Source organism: Spea bombifrons, chromosome 2, assembly GCF_027358695.1.
Source record: "Spea bombifrons isolate aSpeBom1 chromosome 2, aSpeBom1.2.pri, whole genome shotgun sequence".
Classification (NCBI taxonomy): Eukaryota; Metazoa; Chordata; class Amphibia; order Anura; family Pelobatidae; genus Spea; species Spea bombifrons.
In genome coordinates, this window is record NC_071088.1 from 41,482,503 (window position 1) to 41,504,020 (window position 21,518).

Consider the following 21,518-nt stretch of genomic DNA (forward strand, 5'->3'; position numbering starts at 1 on the left):
CCCTTTCCGGTGTCATAATGATAAGACAACTAAATCACTATGATGTCATAATCAATACACTCTTTTATTATGTCATAATGGTAAAAGAATGATAGCATTATGATGTCACAATCAAAACACCTCTTTAGTATCTCATGATGGTAACACAATTAAAACATTATAATATTACAATCAAAACTCTCCTTTATGATGTCATAATGTTAAGGTGATGATAGCATTATGACATCACAATCATAAGACCCATTTCCGGTGTCATAATGATAAGACAACTAAATCACTATGATGTCATAATCAATACACTCTTTTATTATGTCATAATGGTAAAAGAATGATAGCATTATGATGTCACAATCAAAACACCTCTTTAGTATCTCCTAATGGTAACACAATTAAAACATTATAATATTACAATCAAAACTCCCCTTTAGGATGTCATAATGTTAAGTTGATGATAGCATTATGACATCACAATCATAAGACCCCTTTCCGGTGTCATAATGATAAGACAACTAAATCACTATGATGTCATAATCAATACACTCTTTTATTATGTCATAATGGTAAAAGAATGATAGCATTATGATGTCACAATCAAAACACCTCTTTAGTATCTCCTAATGGTAACACAATTAAAACATTATAATATTACAATCAAAACTCCCCTTTCTGATGTCATATTGTTAAAATGATGATAGCATTATGACATCACAATCATAAGACTCCTTTCCGGTGTCATAATTATAAGACAATTAAATCAGTATGATGTCATAATCAATACACTCTTTTATTATGTCATAATGGTAAAAGAATGATAGCATTATGATGTCACAATCAAAACACCTCTTTAGTATCTCCTAATGGTAACACAATTAAAACATTATAATATTACAATCAAAACTCCCCTTTATGATGTCATAATGTTAAGATGATGATAGCATTATGACATCACAATCATAAGACCCCTTTCCGGTGTCATAATGATAAGACAACTAAATCACTATGATGTCATAATCAATACACTCTTTTATTATGTCATAATGGTAAAAGAATGATAGCATTATGATGTCACAATCAAAACACCTCTTTAGTATCTCCTAATGGTAACACAATTAAAACATTATAATATTACATTCAAAACTCCCCTTTATGATGTCATATTGTTAAAATGATGATAGCATTATGACATCACAATCATAAGACCCCTTTCCGGTGTCATAATGATAAGACAACTAAATCACTATGATGTCATAATCAATACACTCTTTTATTATGTCATAATGGTAAAAGAATGATAGCATTATGATGTCACAATCAAAACACCTCTTTAGTATCTCCTAACGGTAACACAATTAAAACATTATAATATTACAATCAAAACTCCCCTTTATGATGTCATATTGTTAAAATGATATTAGCATTATGACATCACAATCATAAGACTCCTTTCCGGTGTCATAATTATAAGACAATTAAATCATTATGATGTCATAATCAATACACTCTTTTATTATGTCATAATGGTAAAAGAATGATAGCATTATGATGTCACAATCAAAACACCTCTTTAGTATCTCCTGATGGTAACACAATTACAACATTATAATATTACAATCAAAACTCCCCTTTATGATGTCATATTGTTAAAATGATGATAGCATTATGACATCACAATCATAAGACTCCTTTCCGGTGTCATAATTATAAGACAATGAAATCATTATGATGTCATAATCAATACACTCTTTTATTATGTCATAATGGTAAAAGAATGATAGCATTATGATGTCACAATCAAAACACCTCTTTAGTATCTCATGATGGTAACACAATTAAAACATTATAATATTACAATCAAAACCCCCCTTTATGATGTCATAATGTTAAGGTGATGATAGCATTATGACATCACAATCATAAGACCCCTTTCCGGTGTCATAATGATAAGACAACTAAATGACTATGATGTCATAATCAATACACTCTTTTATTATGTCATAATGGTAAAAGAATGATAGCATTATGATGTCACAATCAAAACACCTCTTTAGTATCTCATGATGGTAACACAATTAAAACATTATAATATTACAATCAAAACTCCCCTTTATGATGTCATAATGTTAAGTTGATGATAGCATTATGACATCACAATCATAAGACCCCTTTCCGGTGTCATAATGATAAGACAACTAAATCACTATGATGTCATAATCAATACACTCTTTTATTATGTCATAATGGTAAAAGAATGATAGCATTATGATGTCACAATCAAAACACCTCTTTAGTATCTCCTAACGGTAACACAATTAAAACATTATAATATTACAATCAAAACTCCCCTTTATGATGTCATAATGTTAGGGTGATGATAGCATTATGACATCACAATCATAAGACCCCTTTCCGGTGTCATAATGATAAGACAACTAAATCACTATGATGTCATAATCAATACACTCTTTTATTATGTCATAATGGTAAAAGAATGATAGCATTATGATGTCACAATCAAAACACCTCTTTAGTATCTCCTGATGGTAACACAATTACAACATTATAATATTACAATCAAAACTCCCCTTTATGATGTCATATTGTTAAAATGATGATAGCATTATGACATCACAATCATAAGACTCCTTTCCAGTGTCATAATTATAAGACAATTAAATCATTATGATGTCATAATCAATACACTCTTTTATTATGTCATAATGGTAAAAGAATGATAGCATTATGATGTGACAATCAAAACACCTCTTTAGTATCTCATGATGGTAACACAATTAAAACATTATAATATTACAATCAAAACTCCCCTTTATGATGTCATAATGTTAAGGTGATGATAGCATTATGACATCACAATCATAAGACCCCTTTCCGGTGTCATAATGATAAGACAACTAAATCACTATGATGTCATAATCAATACACTCTTTTATTATGTCATAATGGTAAAAGAATGATAGCATTATGATGTCACAATCAAAACACCTCTTTAGTATCTCCTAACGGTAACACAATTAAAACATTATAATATTACAATCAAAACTCCCCTTTATGATGTCATATTGTTAAAATGATATTAGCATTATGACATCACAATCATAAGACTCCTTTCCGGTGTCATAATTATAAGACAATTAAATCATTATGATGTCATAATCAATACACTCTTTTATTATGTCATAATGGTAAAAGAATGATAGTATTATGATGTCACAATCAAAACACCTCTTTAGTATCTCCTAATGGTAACACAATTAAAACCTTATAATATTACAATCAAAACTCCCCTTTATGATGTCATAATGTTAAGGTGATGATAGCATTATGACATCACAATCATAAGACCCCTTTTCGGTGTCATAATGATAAGACAATTAAATCACTATGATGTCATAATCAATACACTCTTTTATTATGTCATAATGGTAAAAGAATGATAGCATTATGATGTCACAATCAAAACACCTCTTTAGTATCTCATGATGGTAACACAATTAAAACATTATAATATTACAATCAAAACTCCCCTTTATGATGTCATAATGTTAAGGTGATGATAGCATTGTGACATCACAATCATAAGACCCCTTTCCGGTGTCATAATGATAAGACAACTAAATCACTATGATGTCATAATCAATACACTCTTTTATTATGTCATAATGGTAAAAGAATGATAGCATTATGATGTCACAATCAAAACACCTCTTTAGTATCTCATGATGGTAACACAATTAAAACATTATAATATTACAATCAAAACTCTCCTTTATGATGTCATAATGTTAAGGTGATGATAGCATTATGACATCACAATCATAAGACCCCTTTCCGGTGTCATAATGATAAGACAACTAAATGACTATGATGTCATAATCAATACACTCTTTTATTATGTCATAATGGTAAAAGAATGATAGCATTATGATGTCACAATCAAAACACCTCTTTAGTATCTCATGATGGTAACACAATTAAAACATTATAATATTACAATCAAAACTCTCCTTTATGATGTCATAATGTTAAGGTGATGATAGCATTATGACATCACAATCATAAGACCCCTTTCCGGTGTCATAATGATAAGACAACTAAATGACTATGATGTCATAATCAATACACTCTTTTATTATGTCATAATGGTAAAAGAATGATAGCATTATGATGTCACAATCAAAACACCTCTTTAGTATCTCATGATGGTAACACAATTAAAACATTATAATATTACAATCAAAACTCCCCTTTATGATGTCATAATGTTAAGTTGATGATAGCATTATGACATCACAATCATAAGACCCCTTTCCGGTGTCATAATGATAAGACAACTAAATCACTATGATGTCATAATCAATACACTCTTTTATTATGTCATAATGGTAAAAGAATGATAGCATTATGATGTCACAATCAAAACACCTCTTTAGTATCTCCTAATGGTAACACAATTAAAACATTATAATATTACATTCAAAACTCCCCTTTATGATGTCATATTGTTAAAATGATGATAGCATTATGACATCACAATCATAAGACCAATTTCCGGTGTCATAATGATAAGACAACTAAATCACTATGATGTCATAATCAATACACTCTTTTATTATGTCATAATGGTAAAAGAATGATAGCATTATGATGTCACAATCAAAACACCTCTTTAGTATCTCCTAATGGTAACACAATTAAAACATTATAATATTACAATCAAAACTCCCCTTTAGGATGTCATAATGTTAAGTTGATGATAGCATTATGACATCACAATCATAAGACCCCTTTCCGGTGTCATAATGATAAGACAACTAAATCACTATGATGTCATAATCAATACACTCTTTTATTATGTCATAATGGTAAAAGAATGATAGCATTATGATGTCACAATCAAAACACCTCTTTAGTATCTCCTAATGGTAACACAATTAAAACATTATAATATTACAATCAAAACTCCCCTTTATGATGTCATAATGTTAAGATGATGATAGCATTATGACATCACAATCATAAGACCCCTTTCCGGTGTCATAATGATAAGACAACTAAATCACTATGATGTCATAATCAATACACTCTTTTATTATGTCATAATGGTAAAAGAATGATAGCATTATGATGTCACAATCAAAACACCTCTTTAGTATCTCCTAATGGTAACACAATTAAAACATTATAATATTACATTCAAAACTCCCCTTTATGATGTCATATTGTTAAAATGATGATAGCATTATGACATCACAATCATAAGACCCCTTTCCGGTGTCATAATGATAAGACAACTAAATCACTATGATGTCATAATCAATACACTCTTTTATTATGTCATAATGGTAAAAGAATGATAGCATTATGATGTCACAATCAAAACACCTCTTTAGTATCTCCTAACGGTAACACAATTAAAACATTATAATATTACAATCAAAACTCCCCTTTATGATGTCATATTGTTAAAATGATATTAGCATTATGACATCACAATCATAAGACTCCTTTCCGGTGTCATAATTATAAGACAATTAAATCATTATGATGTCATAATCAATACACTCTTTTATTATGTCATAATGGTAAAAGAATGATAGCATTATGATGTCACAATCAAAACACCTCTTTAGTATCTCCTGATGGTAACACAATTACAACATTATAATATTACAATCAAAACTCCCCTTTATGATGTCATATTGTTAAAATGATGATAGCATTATGACATCACAATCATAAGACTCCTTTCCGGTGTCATAATTATAAGACAATGAAATCATTATGATGTCATAATCAATACACTCTTTTATTATGTCATAATGGTAAAAGAATGATAGCATTATGATGTCACAATCAAAACACCTCTTTAGTATCTCATGATGGTAACACAATTAAAACATTATAATATTACAATCAAAACCCCCCTTTATGATGTCATAATGTTAAGGTGATGATAGCATTATGACATCACAATCATAAGACCCCTTTCCGGTGTCATAATGATAAGACAACTAAATGACTATGATGTCATAATCAATACACTCTTTTATTATGTCATAATGGTAAAAGAATGATAGCATTATGATGTCACAATCAAAACACCTCTTTAGTATCTCATGATGGTAACACAATTAAAACATTATAATATTACAATCAAAACTCCCCTTTATGATGTCATAATGTTAAGTTGATGATAGCATTATGACATCACAATCATAAGACCCCTTTCCGGTGTCATAATGATAAGACAACTAAATCACTATGATGTCATAATCAATACACTCTTTTATTATGTCATAATGGTAAAAGAATGATAGCATTATGATGTCACAATCAAAACACCTCTTTAGTATCTCCTAACGGTAACACAATTAAAACATTATAATATTACAATCAAAACTCCCCTTTATGATGTCATAATGTTAGGGTGATGATAGCATTATGACATCACAATCATAAGACCCCTTTCCGGTGTCATAATGATAAGACAACTAAATCACTATGATGTCATAATCAATACACTCTTTTATTATGTCATAATGGTAAAAGAATGATAGCATTATGATGTCACAATCAAAACACCTCTTTAGTATCTCCTGATGGTAACACAATTACAACATTATAATATTACAATCAAAACTCCCCTTTATGATGTCATATTGTTAAAATGATGATAGCATTATGACATCACAATCATAAGACTCCTTTCCAGTGTCATAATTATAAGACAATTAAATCATTATGATGTCATAATCAATACACTCTTTTATTATGTCATAATGGTAAAAGAATGATAGCATTATGATGTCACAATCAAAACACCTCTTTAGTATCTCATGATGGTAACACAATTAAAACATTATAATATTACAATCAAAACTCTCCTTTATGATGTCATAATGTTAAGGTGATGATAGCATTATGACATCACAATCATAAGACCCCTTTCCGGTGTCATAATGATAAGACAACTAAATGACTATGATGTCATAATCAATACACTCTTTTATTATGTCATAATGGTAAAAGAATGATAGCATTATGATGTCACAATCAAAACACCTCTTTAGTATCTCATGATGGTAACACAATTAAAACATTATAATATTACAATCAAAACTCCCCTTTATGATGTCATAATGTTAAGTTGATGATAGCATTATGACATCACAATCATAAGACCCCTTTCCGGTGTCATAATGATAAGACAACTAAATCACTATGATGTCATAATCAATACACTCTTTTATTATGTCATAATGGTAAAAGAATGATAGCATTATGATGGTACAATCAAAACACCTCTTTAGTATCTCCTAATGGTAACACAATTAAAACATTATAATATTACATTCAAAACTCCCCTTTATGATGTCATATTGTTAAAATGATGATAGCATTATGACATCACAATCATAAGACCAATTTCCGGTGTCATAATGATAAGACAACTAAATCACTATGATGTCATAATCAATACACTCTTTTATTATGTCATAATGGTAAAAGAATGATAGCATTATGATGTCACAATCAAAACACCTCTTTAGTATCTCCTAATGGTAACACAATTAAAACATTATAATATTACAATCAAAACTCCCCTTTAGGATGTCATAATGTTAAGTTGATGATAGCATTATGACATCACAATCATAAGACCCCTTTCCGGTGTCATAATGATAAGACAACTAAATCACTATGATGTCATAATCAATACACTCTTTTATTATGTCATAATGGTAAAAGAATGATAGCATTATGATGTCACAATCAAAACACCTCTTTAGTATCTCCTAATGGTAACACAATTAAAACATTATAATATTACAATCAAAACTCCCCTTTCTGATGTCATATTGTTAAAATGATGATAGCATTATGACATCACAATCATAAGACTCCTTTCCGGTGTCATAATTATAAGACAATAAAATCAGTATGATGTCATAATCAATACACTCTTTTATTATGTCATAATGGTAAAAGAATGATAGCATTATGATGTCACAATCAAAACACCTCTTTAGTATCTCCTAATGGTAACACAATTAAAACATTATAATATTACAATCAAAACTCCCCTTTATGATGTCATAATGTTAAGATGATGATAGCATTATGACATCACAATCATAAGACCCCTTTCCGGTGTCATAATGATAAGACAACTAAATCACTATGATGTCATAATCAATACACTCTTTTATTATGTCATAATGGTAAAAGAATGATAGCATTATGATGTCACAATCAAAACACCTCTTTAGTATCTCCTAATGGTAACACAATTAAAACATTATAATATTACATTCAAAACTCCCCTTTATGATGTCATATTGTTAAAATGATGATAGCATTATGACATCACAATCATAAGACCCCTTTCCGGTGTCATAATGATAAGACAACTAAATCACTATGATGTCATAATCAATACACTCTTTTATTATGTCATAATGGTAAAAGAATGATAGCATTATGATGTCACAATCAAAACACCTCTTTAGTATCTCCTAACGGTAACACAATTAAAACATTATAATATTACAATCAAAACTCCCCTTTATGATGTCATATTGTTAAAATGATATTAGCATTATGACATCACAATCATAAGACTCCTTTCCGGTGTCATAATTATAAGACAATTAAATCATTATGATGTCATAATCAATACACTCTTTTATTATGTCATAATGGTAAAAGAATGATAGTATTATGATGTCACAATCAAAACACCTCTTTAGTATCTCCTAATGGTAACACAATTAAAACATTATAATATTACAATCAAAACTCCCCTTTATGATGTCATAATGTTAAGGTGATGATAGCATTATGACATCACAATCATAAGACCCCTTTTCGTTGTCATAATGATAAGACAATTAAATCACTATGATGTCATAATCAATACACTCTTTTATTATGTCATAATGGTAAAAGAATGATAGCATTATGATGTCACAATCAAAACACCTCTTTAGTATCTCATGATGGTAACACAATTAAAACATTATAATATTACAATCAAAACTCCCCTTTATGATGTCATAATGTTAAGGTGATGATAGCATTGTGACATCACAATCATAAGACCCCTTTCCGGTGTCATAATGATAAGACAACTAAATCACTATGATGTCATAATCAATACACTCTTTTATTATGTCATAATGGTAAAAGAATGATAGCATTATGATGTCACAATCAAAACACCTCTTTAGTATCTCATGATGGTAACACAATTAAAACATTATAATATTACAATCAAAACTCAACTTTATGATGTCATAATGTTAAGGTGATGATAGCATTGTGACATCACAATCATAAGACCCCTTTCCGGTGTCATAATGATAAGACAACTAAATCACTATGATGTCATAATCAATACACTCTTTTATTATGTCATAATGGTAAAAGAATGATAGCATTATGACGTCACAATCAAAACACCTCTTTAGTATCTCAAGATGGTAACACAATTAAAACATTATAATATTACAATCAAAACTCCCCTTTATGATGTCATAATGTTAGGGTGATGATAGCATTATGACATCACAATCATAAGACCCCTTTCCGGTGTCATAATGATAAGACAACTAAATCACTATGATGTCATAATCAATACACTCTTTTATTATGTCATAATTGTAAAAGAATGATAGCATTATGATGTCACAATCAAAACACCTCTTTAGTATCTCCTGATGGTAACACAATTACAACATTATAATATTACAATCAAAACTCCCCTTTATGATGTCATATTGTTAAAATGATGATAGCATTATGACATCACAATCATAAGACTCCTTTCCGGTGTCATAATTATAAGACAATTAAATCATTATGATGTCATAATCAATACACTCTTTTATTATGTCATAATGGTAAAAGAATTATAGCATTATGATGTCACAATCAAAACACCTCTTTAGTATCTCATGATGGTAACACAATTAAAACATTATAATATTACAATCAAAACTCCCCTTTATGATGTCATATTGTTAAAATGATGATAGCATTATGACATCACAATCATAAGACTCCTTTCCGGTGTCATAATTATAAGACAATTAAATCATTATGATGTCATCATCAATACACTCTTTTATTATGTCATAATGGTAAAAGAATGATAGCATTATGATGTCACAATCAAAACACCTCTTTAGTATCTCATGATGGTAACACAATTAAAACATTATAATATTACAATCAAAACTCCCCTTTATGATGTCATAATGTTAAGGTGATGATAGCATTATGACATCACAATCATAAGACCCCTTTCCGGTGTCATAATGATAAGACAACTAAATCACTATGATGTCATAATCAATACACTCTTTTATTATGTCATAATGGTAAAAGAATGATAGCATTATGATGTCACAATCAAAACACCTCTTTAGTATCTCCTAATGGTAACATAATTAAAACATTATAATATTACATTCAAAACTCCCCTTTATGATGTCATATTGTTAAAATGATGATAGCATTATGACATCACAATCATAAGACCCATTTCCGGTGTCATAATGATAAGACAACTAAATCACTATGATGTCATAATCAATACACTCTTTTATTATGTCATAATGGTAAAAGAATGATAGCATTATGATGTCACAATCAAAACACCTCTTTAGTATCTCCTAATGGTAACACAATTAAAACATTATAATATTACAATCAAAACTCCCCTTTATGATGTCATAATGTTAAGGTGATGATAGCATTGTGACATCACAATCATAAGACCCCTTTCCGGTGTCATAATGATAAGACAACTAAATCACTATGATGTCATAATCAATACACTCTTTTATTATGTCATAATGGTAAAAGAATGATAGCATTATGATGTCACAATCAAAACACCTCTTTAGTATCTCCTAATGGTAACATAATTAAAACATTATAATATTACATTCAAAACTCCCCTTTATGATGTCATATTGTTAAAATGATGATAGCATTATGACATCACAATCATAAGACCCATTTCCGGTGTCATAATGATAAGACAACTAAATCACTATGATGTCATAATCAATACACTCTTTTATTATGTCATAATGGTAAAAGAATGATAGCATTATGATGTCACAATCAAAACACCTCTTTAGTATCTCCTAATGGTAACACAATTAAAACATTATAATATTACAATCAAAACTCCCCTTTATGATGTCATAATGTTAAGGTGATGATAGCATTGTGACATCACAATCATAAGACCCCTTTCCGGTGTCATAATGATAAGACAACTAAATCACTATGATGTCATAATCAATACACTCTTTTATTATGTCATAATGGTAAAAGAATGATAGCATTATGATGTCACAATCAAAACACCTCTTTAGTATCTCCTAATGGTAACACAATTAAAACATTATAATATTACATTCAAAACTCCCCTTTATGATGTCATATTGTTAAAATGATGATAGCATTATGACATCACAATCATAAGACCCCTTTCCGGTGTCATAATGATAAGACAACTAAATCACTATGATGTCATAATCAATACACTCTTTTATTATGTCATAATGGTAAAAGAATGATAGCATTATGATGTCACAATCAAAACACCTCTTTAGTATCTCCTAACGGTAACACAATTAAAACATTATAATATTACAATCAAAACTCCCCTTTATGATGTCATATTGTTAAAATGATATTAGCATTATGACATCACAATCATAAGACTCCTTTCCGGTGTCATAATTATAAGACAATTAAATCATTATGATGTCATAATCAATACACTCTTTTATTATGTCATAATGGTAAAAGAATGATAGCATTATGATGTCACAATCAAAACACCTCTTTAGTATCTCCTGATGGTAACACAATTACAACATTATAATATTACAATCAAAACTCCCCTTTATGATGTCATATTGTTAAAATGATGATAGCATTATGACATCACAATCATAAGACTCCTTTCCGGTGTCATAATTATAAGACAATGAAATCATTATGATGTCATAATCAATACACTCTTTTATTATGTCATAATGGTAAAAGAATGATAGCATTATGATGTCACAATCAAAACACCTCTTTAGTATCTCATGATGGTAACACAATTAAAACATTATAATATTACAATCAAAACCCCCCTTTATGATGTCATAATGTTAAGGTGATGATAGCATTATGACATCACAATCATAAGACCCCTTTCCGGTGTCATAATGATAAGACAACTAAATGACTATGATGTCATAATCAATACACTCTTTTATTATGTCATAATGGTAAAAGAATGATAGCATTATGATGTCACAATCAAAACACCTCTTTAGTATCTCATGATGGTAACACAATTAAAACATTATAATATTACAATCAAAACTCCCCTTTATGATGTCATAATGTTAAGTTGATGATAGCATTATGACATCACAATCATAAGACCCCTTTCCGGTGTCATAATGATAAGACAACTAAATCACTATGATGTCATAATCAATACACTCTTTTATTATGTCATAATGGTAAAAGAATGATAGCATTATGATGTCACAATCAAAACACCTCTTTAGTATCTCCTAACGGTAACACAATTAAAACATTATAATATTACAATCAAAACTCCCCTTTATGATGTCATAATGTTAGGGTGATGATAGCATTATGACATCACAATCATAAGACCCCTTTCCGGTGTCATAATGATAAGACAACTAAATCACTATGATGTCATAATCAATACACTCTTTTATTATGTCATAATGGTAAAAGAATGATAGCATTATGATGTCACAATCAAAACACCTCTTTAGTATCTCCTGATGGTAACACAATTACAACATTATAATATTACAATCAAAACTCCCCTTTATGATGTCATATTGTTAAAATGATGATAGCATTATGACATCACAATCATAAGACTCCTTTCCAGTGTCATAATTATAAGACAATTAAATCATTATGATGTCATAATCAATACACTCTTTTATTATGTCATAATGGTAAAAGAATGATAGCATTATGATGTCACAATCAAAACACCTCTTTAGTATCTCATGATGGTAACACAATTAAAACATTATAATATTACAATCAAAACTCCCCTTTATGATGTCATAATGTTAAGGTGATGATAGCATTATGACATCACAATCATAAGACCCCTTTCCGGTGTCATAATGATAAGACAACTAAATCACTATGATGTCATAATCAATACACTCTTTTATTATGTCATAATGGTAAAAGAATGATAGCATTATGATGTCACAATCAAAACACCTCTTTAGTATCTCCTAACGGTAACACAATTAAAACATTATAATATTACAATCAAAACTCCCCTTTATGATGTCATATTGTTAAAATGATATTAGCATTATGACATCACAATCATAAGACTCCTTTCCGGTGTCATAATTATAAGACAATTAAATCATTATGATGTCATAATCAATACACTCTTTTATTATGTCATAATGGTAAAAGAATGATAGTATTATGATGTCACAATCAAAACACCTCTTTAGTATCTCCTAATGGTAACACAATTAAAACCTTATAATATTACAATCAAAACTCCCCTTTATGATGTCATAATGTTAAGGTGATGATAGCATTATGACATCACAATCATAAGACCCCTTTTCGGTGTCATAATGATAAGACAATTAAATCACTATGATGTCATAATCAATACACTCTTTTATTATGTCATAATGGTAAAAGAATGATAGCATTATGATGTCACAATCAAAACACCTCTTTAGTATCTCATGATGGTAACACAATTAAAACATTATAATATTACAATCAAAACTCCCCTTTATGATGTCATAATGTTAAGGTGATGATAGCATTGTGACATCACAATCATAAGACCCCTTTCCGGTGTCATAATGATAAGACAACTAAATCACTATGATGTCATAATCAATACACTCTTTTATTATGTCATAATGGTAAAAGAATGATAGCATTATGATGTCACAATCAAAACACCTCTTTAGTATCTCATGATGGTAACACAATTAAAACATTATAATATTACAATCAAAACTCTCCTTTATGATGTCATAATGTTAAGGTGATGATAGCATTATGACATCACAATCATAAGACCCCTTTCCGGTGTCATAATGATAAGACAACTAAATGACTATGATGTCATAATCAATACACTCTTTTATTATGTCATAATGGTAAAAGAATGATAGCATTATGATGTCACAATCAAAACACCTCTTTAGTATCTCATGATGGTAACACAATTAAAACATTATAATATTACAATCAAAACTCCCCTTTATGATGTCATAATGTTAAGTTGATGATAGCATTATGACATCACAATCATAAGACCCCTTTCCGGTGTCATAATGATAAGACAACTAAATCACTATGATGTCATAATCAATACACTCTTTTATTATGTCATAATGGTAAAAGAATGATAGCATTATGATGGTACAATCAAAACACCTCTTTAGTATCTCCTAATGGTAACACAATTAAAACATTATAATATTACATTCAAAACTCCCCTTTATGATGTCATATTGTTAAAATGATGATAGCATTATGACATCACAATCATAAGACCAATTTCCGGTGTCATAATGATAAGACAACTAAATCACTATGATGTCATAATCAATACACTCTTTTATTATGTCATAATGGTAAAAGAATGATAGCATTATGATGTCACAATCAAAACACCTCTTTAGTATCTCCTAATGGTAACACAATTAAAACATTATAATATTACAATCAAAACTCCCCTTTAGGATGTCATAATGTTAAGTTGATGATAGCATTATGACATCACAATCATAAGACCCCTTTCCGGTGTCATAATGATAAGACAACTAAATCACTATGATGTCATAATCAATACACTCTTTTATTATGTCATAATGGTAAAAGAATGATAGCATTATGATGTCACAATCAAAACACCTCTTTAGTATCTCCTAATGGTAACACAATTAAAACATTATAATATTACAATCAAAACTCCCCTTTCTGATGTCATATTGTTAAAATGATGATAGCATTATGACATCACAATCATAAGACTCCTTTCCGGTGTCATAATTATAAGACAATTAAATCAGTATGATGTCATAATCAATACACTCTTTTATTATGTCATAATGGTAAAAGAATGATAGCATTATGATGTCACAATCAAAACACCTCTTTAGTATCTCCTAATGGTAACACAATTAAAACATTATAATATTACAATCAAAACTCCCCTTTATGATGTCATAATGTTAAGATGATGATAGCATTATGACATCACAATCATAAGACCCCTTTCCGGTGTCATAATGATAAGACAACTAAATCACTATGATGTCATAATCAATACACTCTTTTATTATGTCATAATGGTAAAAGAATGATAGCATTATGATGTCACAATCAAAACACCTCTTTAGTATCTCCTAATGGTAACACAATTAAAACATTATAATATTACATTCAAAACTCCCCTTTATGATGTCATATTGTTAAAATGATGATAGCATTATGACATCACAATCATAAGACCCCTTTCCGGTGTCATAATGATAAGACAACTAAATCACTATGATGTCATAATCAATACACTCTTTTATTATGTCATAATGGTAAAAGAATGATAGCATTATGATGTCACAATCAAAACACCTCTTTAGTATCTCCTAACGGTAACACAATTAAAACATTATAATATTACAATCAAAACTCCCCTTTATGATGTCATATTGTTAAAATGATATTAGCATTATGACATCACAATCATAAGACTCCTTTCCGGTGTCATAATTATAAGACAATTAAATCACTATGATGTCATAATCAATACACTCTTTTATTATGTCATAATGGTAAAAGAATGATAGTATTATGATGTCACAATCAAAACACCTCTTTAGTATCTCCTAATGGTAACACAATTTAAACATTATAATATTACAATCAAAACTCCCCTTTATGATGTCATAATGTTAAGGTGATGATAGCATTATGACATCACAATCATAAGACCCCTTTTCGGTGTCATAATGATAAGACAATTAAATCACTATGATGTCATAATCAATACACTCTTTTATTATGTCATAATGGTAAAAGAATGATAGCATTATGATGTCACAATCAAAACACCTCTTTAGTATCTCATGATGGTAACACAATTAAAACATTATAATATTACAATCAAAACTCCCCTTTATGATGTCATAATGTTAAGGTGATGATAGCATTGTGACATCACAATCATAAGACCCCTTTCCGGTGTCATAATGATAAGACAACTAAATCACTATGATGTCATAATCAATACACTCTTTTATTATGTCATAATGGTAAAAGAATGATAGCATTATGATGTCACAATCAAAACACCTCTTTAGTATCTCATGATGGTAACACAATTAAAACATTATAATATTACAATCAAAACTCAACTTTATGATGTCATAATGTTAAGGTGATGATAGCATTGTGACATCACAATCATAAGACCCCTTTCCGGTGTCATAATGATAAGACAACTAAATCACTATGATGTCATAATCAATACACTCTTTTATTATGTCATAATGGTAAAAGAATGATAGCATTATGACGTCACAATCAAAACACCTCTTTAGTATCTCAAGATGGTAACACAATTAAAACATTATAATATTACAATCAAAACTCCCCTTTATGATGTCATAATGTTAGGGTGATGATAGCATTATGACATCACAATCATAAGACCCCTTTCCGGTGTCATAATGATAAGACAACTAAATCACTATGATGTCATAATCAATACACTCTTTTATTATGTCATAATGGTAAAAGAATGATAGCATTATGATGTCACAATCAAAACACCTCTTTAGTATCTCCTGATGGTAACACAATTACAACATTATAATATTACAATCAAAACTCCCCTTTATGATGTCATATTGTTAAAATGATGATAGCATTATGACATCACAATCATAAGACTCCTTTCCGGTGTCATAATTATAAGACAATTAAATCATTATGATGTCATAATCAATACACTCTTTTATTATGTCATAATGGTAAAAGAATGATAGCATTATGATGTCACAATCAAAACACCTCTTTAGTATCTCATGATGGTAACACAATTAAAACATTATAATATTACAATCAAAACTCCCCTTTATGATGTCATATTGTTAAAATGATGATAGCATTATGACATCACAATCATAAGACTCCTTTCCGGTGTCATAATTATAAGACAATTAAATCATTATGATGTCATCATCAATACACTCTTTTATTATGTCATAATGGTAAAAGAATGATAGCATTATGATGTCACAATCAAAACACCTCTTTAGTATCTCATGATGGTAACACAATTAAAACATTATAATATTACAATCAAAACTCCCCTTTATGATGTCATAATGTTAAGGTGATGATAGCATTATGACATCACAATCATAAGACCCCTTTCCGGTGTCATAATGATAAGACAACTAAATCACTATGATGTCATAATCAATACACTCTTTTATTATGTCATAATGGTAAAAGAATGATAGCATTATGATGTCACAATCAAAACACCTCTTTAGTATCTCCTAATGGTAACACAATTAAAACATTATAATATTACATTCAAAACTCCCCTTTATGATGTCATATTGTTAAAATGATGATAGCATTATGACATCACAATCATAAGACCCATTTCCGGTGTCATAATGATAAGACAACTAAATCACTATGATGTCATAATCAATACACTCTTTTATTATGTCATAATGGTAAAAGAATGATAGCATTATGATGTCACAATCAAAACACCTCTTTAGTATCTCCTAATGGTAACACAATTAAAACATTATAATATTACAATCAAAACTCCCCTTTATGATGTCATAATGTTAAGTTGATGATAGCATTATGACATCACAATCATAAGACCCCTTTCCGGTGTCATAGTGATAAGACAACTAAATCACTATGATGTCATAATCAATACACTCTTTTATTATGTCATAATGGTAAAAGAATGATAGCAGTATGATGTCACAATCAAAACACCTCTTTAGTATCTCCTAATGGTAACACAATTAAAACATTATAATATTACAATCAAAACTCCCCTTTCTGATGTCATATTGTTAAAATGATGATAGCATTATGACATGACAATCATAAGACTCCTTTCCGGTGTCATAATTCTAAGACAATTAAATCAGTATGATGTCATAATCAATACACTCTTTTATTATGTCATAATGGTAAAAGAATGATAGCATTATGATGTCACAATCAAAACACCTCTTTAGTATCTCCTAATGGTAACACAATTAAAACATTATAATATTACAATCAAAACTCCCCTTTATGATGTCATAATGTTAAGATGATGATAGCATTATGACATCACAATCATAAGACCCCTTTCCGGTGTCATAATGATAAGACAACTAAATCACTATGATGTCATAATCAATACACTCTTTTATTATGTCATAATGGTAAAAGAATGATAGCATTATGATGTCACAATCAAAACACCTCTTTAGTATCTCCTAATGGTAACACAATTAAAACATTATAATATTACATTCAAAACTCCCCTTTATGATGTCATATTGTTAAAATGATGATAGCATTATGACATCACAATCATAAGACCCCTTTCCGGTGTCATAATGATAAGACAACTAAATCACTATGATGTCATAATCAATACACTCTTTTATTATGTCATAATGGTAAAAGAATGATAGCATTATGATGTCACAATCAAAACACCTCTTTAGTATCTCCTAACGGTAACACAATTAAAACATTATAATATTACAATCAAAACTCCCCTTTATGATGTCATATTGTTAAAATGATATTAGCATTATGACATCACAATCATAAGACTCCTTTCCGGTGTCATAATTATAAGACAATTAAATCACTATGATGTCATAATCAATACACTCTTTTATTATGTCATAATGGTAAAAGAATGATAGTATTATGATGTCACAATCAAAACACCTCTTTAGTATCTCCTAATGGTAACACAATTAAAACATTATAATATTACAATCAAAACTCCCCTTTATGATGTCATAATGTTAAGGTGATGATAGCATTATGACATCACAATCATAAGACCCCTTTTCGGTGTCATAATGATAAGACAATTAAATCACTATGATGTCATAATCAATACACTCTTTTATTATGTCATAATGGTAAAAGAATGATAGCATTATGATGTCACAATCAAAACACCTCTTTAGTATCTCATGATGGTAACACAATTAAAACATTATAATATTACAATCAAAACTCCCCTTTATGATGTCATAATGTTAAGGTGATGATAGCATTGTGACATCACAATCATAAGACCCCTTTCCGGTGTCATAATGATAAGACAACTAAATCACTATGATGTCATAATCAATACACTCTTTTATTATGTCATAATGGTAAAAGAATGATAGCATTATGATGTCACAATCAAAACACCTCTTTAGTATCTCATGATGGTAACACAATTAAAACATTATAATATTACAATCAAAACTCAACTTTATGATGTCATAATGTTAAGGTGATGATAGCATTGTGACATCACAATCATAAGACCCCTTTCCGGTGTCATAATGATAAGACAACTAAATCACTATGATGTCATAATCAATACACTCTTTTATTATGTCATAATGGTAAAAGAATGATAGCATTATGACGTCACAATCAAAACACCTCTTTAGTATCTCAAGATGGTAACACAATTAAAACATTATAATATTACAATCAAAACTCCCCTTTATGATGTCATAATGTTAGGGTGATGATAGCATTATGACATCACAATCATAAGACCCCTTTCCGGTGTCATAATGATAAGACAACTAAATCACTATGATGTCATAATCAATACACTCTTTTATTATGTCATAATGGTAAAAGAATGATAGCATTATGATGTCACAATCAAAACACCTCTTTAGTATCTCCTGATGGTAACACAATTACAACATTATAATATTACAATCAAAACTCCCCTTTATGATGTCATATTGTTAAAATGATGATAGCATTATGACATCACAATCATAAGACTCCTTTCCGGTGTCATAATTATAAGACAATTAAATCATTATGATGTCATAATCAATACACTCTTTTATTATGTCATAATGGTAAAAGAATGATAGCATTATGATGTCACAATCAAAACACCTCTTTAGTATCTCATGATGGTAACACAATTAAAACATTATAATATTACAATCAAAACTCCCCTTTATGATGTCATATTGTTAAAATGATGATAGCATTATGACATCACAATCATAAGACTCCTTTCCGGTGTCATAATTATAAGACAATTAAATCATTATGATGTCATCATCAATACACTCTTTTATTATGTCATAATGGTAAAAGAATGATAGCATTATGATGTCACAATCAAAACACCTCTTTAGTATCTCATGATGGTAACACAATTAAAACATTATAATATTACAATCAAAACTCCCCTTTATGATGTCATAATGTTAAGGTGATGATAGCATTATGACATCACAATCATAAGACCCCTTTCCGGTGTCATAATGATAAGACAACTAAATCACTATGATGTCATAATCAATACACTCTTTTATTATGTCATAATGGTAAAAGAATGATAGCATTATGATGTCACAATCAAAACACCTCTTTAGTATCTCCTAATGGTAACACAATTAAAACATTATAATATTACATTCAAAACTCCCCTTTATGATGTCATATTGTTAAAATGATGATAGCATTATGACATCACAATCATAAGACCCATTTCCGGTGTCATAATGATAAGACAACTAAATCACTATGATGTCATAATCAATACACTCTTTTATTATGTCATAATGGTAAAAGAATGATAGCATTATGATGTCACAATCAAAACACCTCTTTAGTATCTCCTAATGGTAACACAATTAAAACATTATAATATTACAATCAAAACTCCCCTTTATGATGTCATAATGTTAAGTTGATGATAGCATTATGACATCACAATCATAAGACCCCTTTCCGGTGTCATAGTGATAAGACAACTAAATCACTATGATGTCATAATCAATACACTCTTTTATTATGTCATAATGGTAAAAGAATGATAGCAGTATGATGTCACAATCAAAACACCTCTTTAGTATCTCCTAATGGTAACACAATTAAAACATTATAATATTACAATCAAAACTCCCCTTTCTGATGTCATATTGTTAAAATGATGATAGCATTATGACATCACAATCATAAGACTCCTTTCCGGTGTCATAATTATAAGACAATTAAATCAGTATGATGTCATAATCAATACACTCTTTTATTATGTCATAATGGTAAAAGAATGATAGCATTATGATGTCACAATCAAAACACCTCTTTAGTATCTCCTAATGGTAACACAATTAAAACAT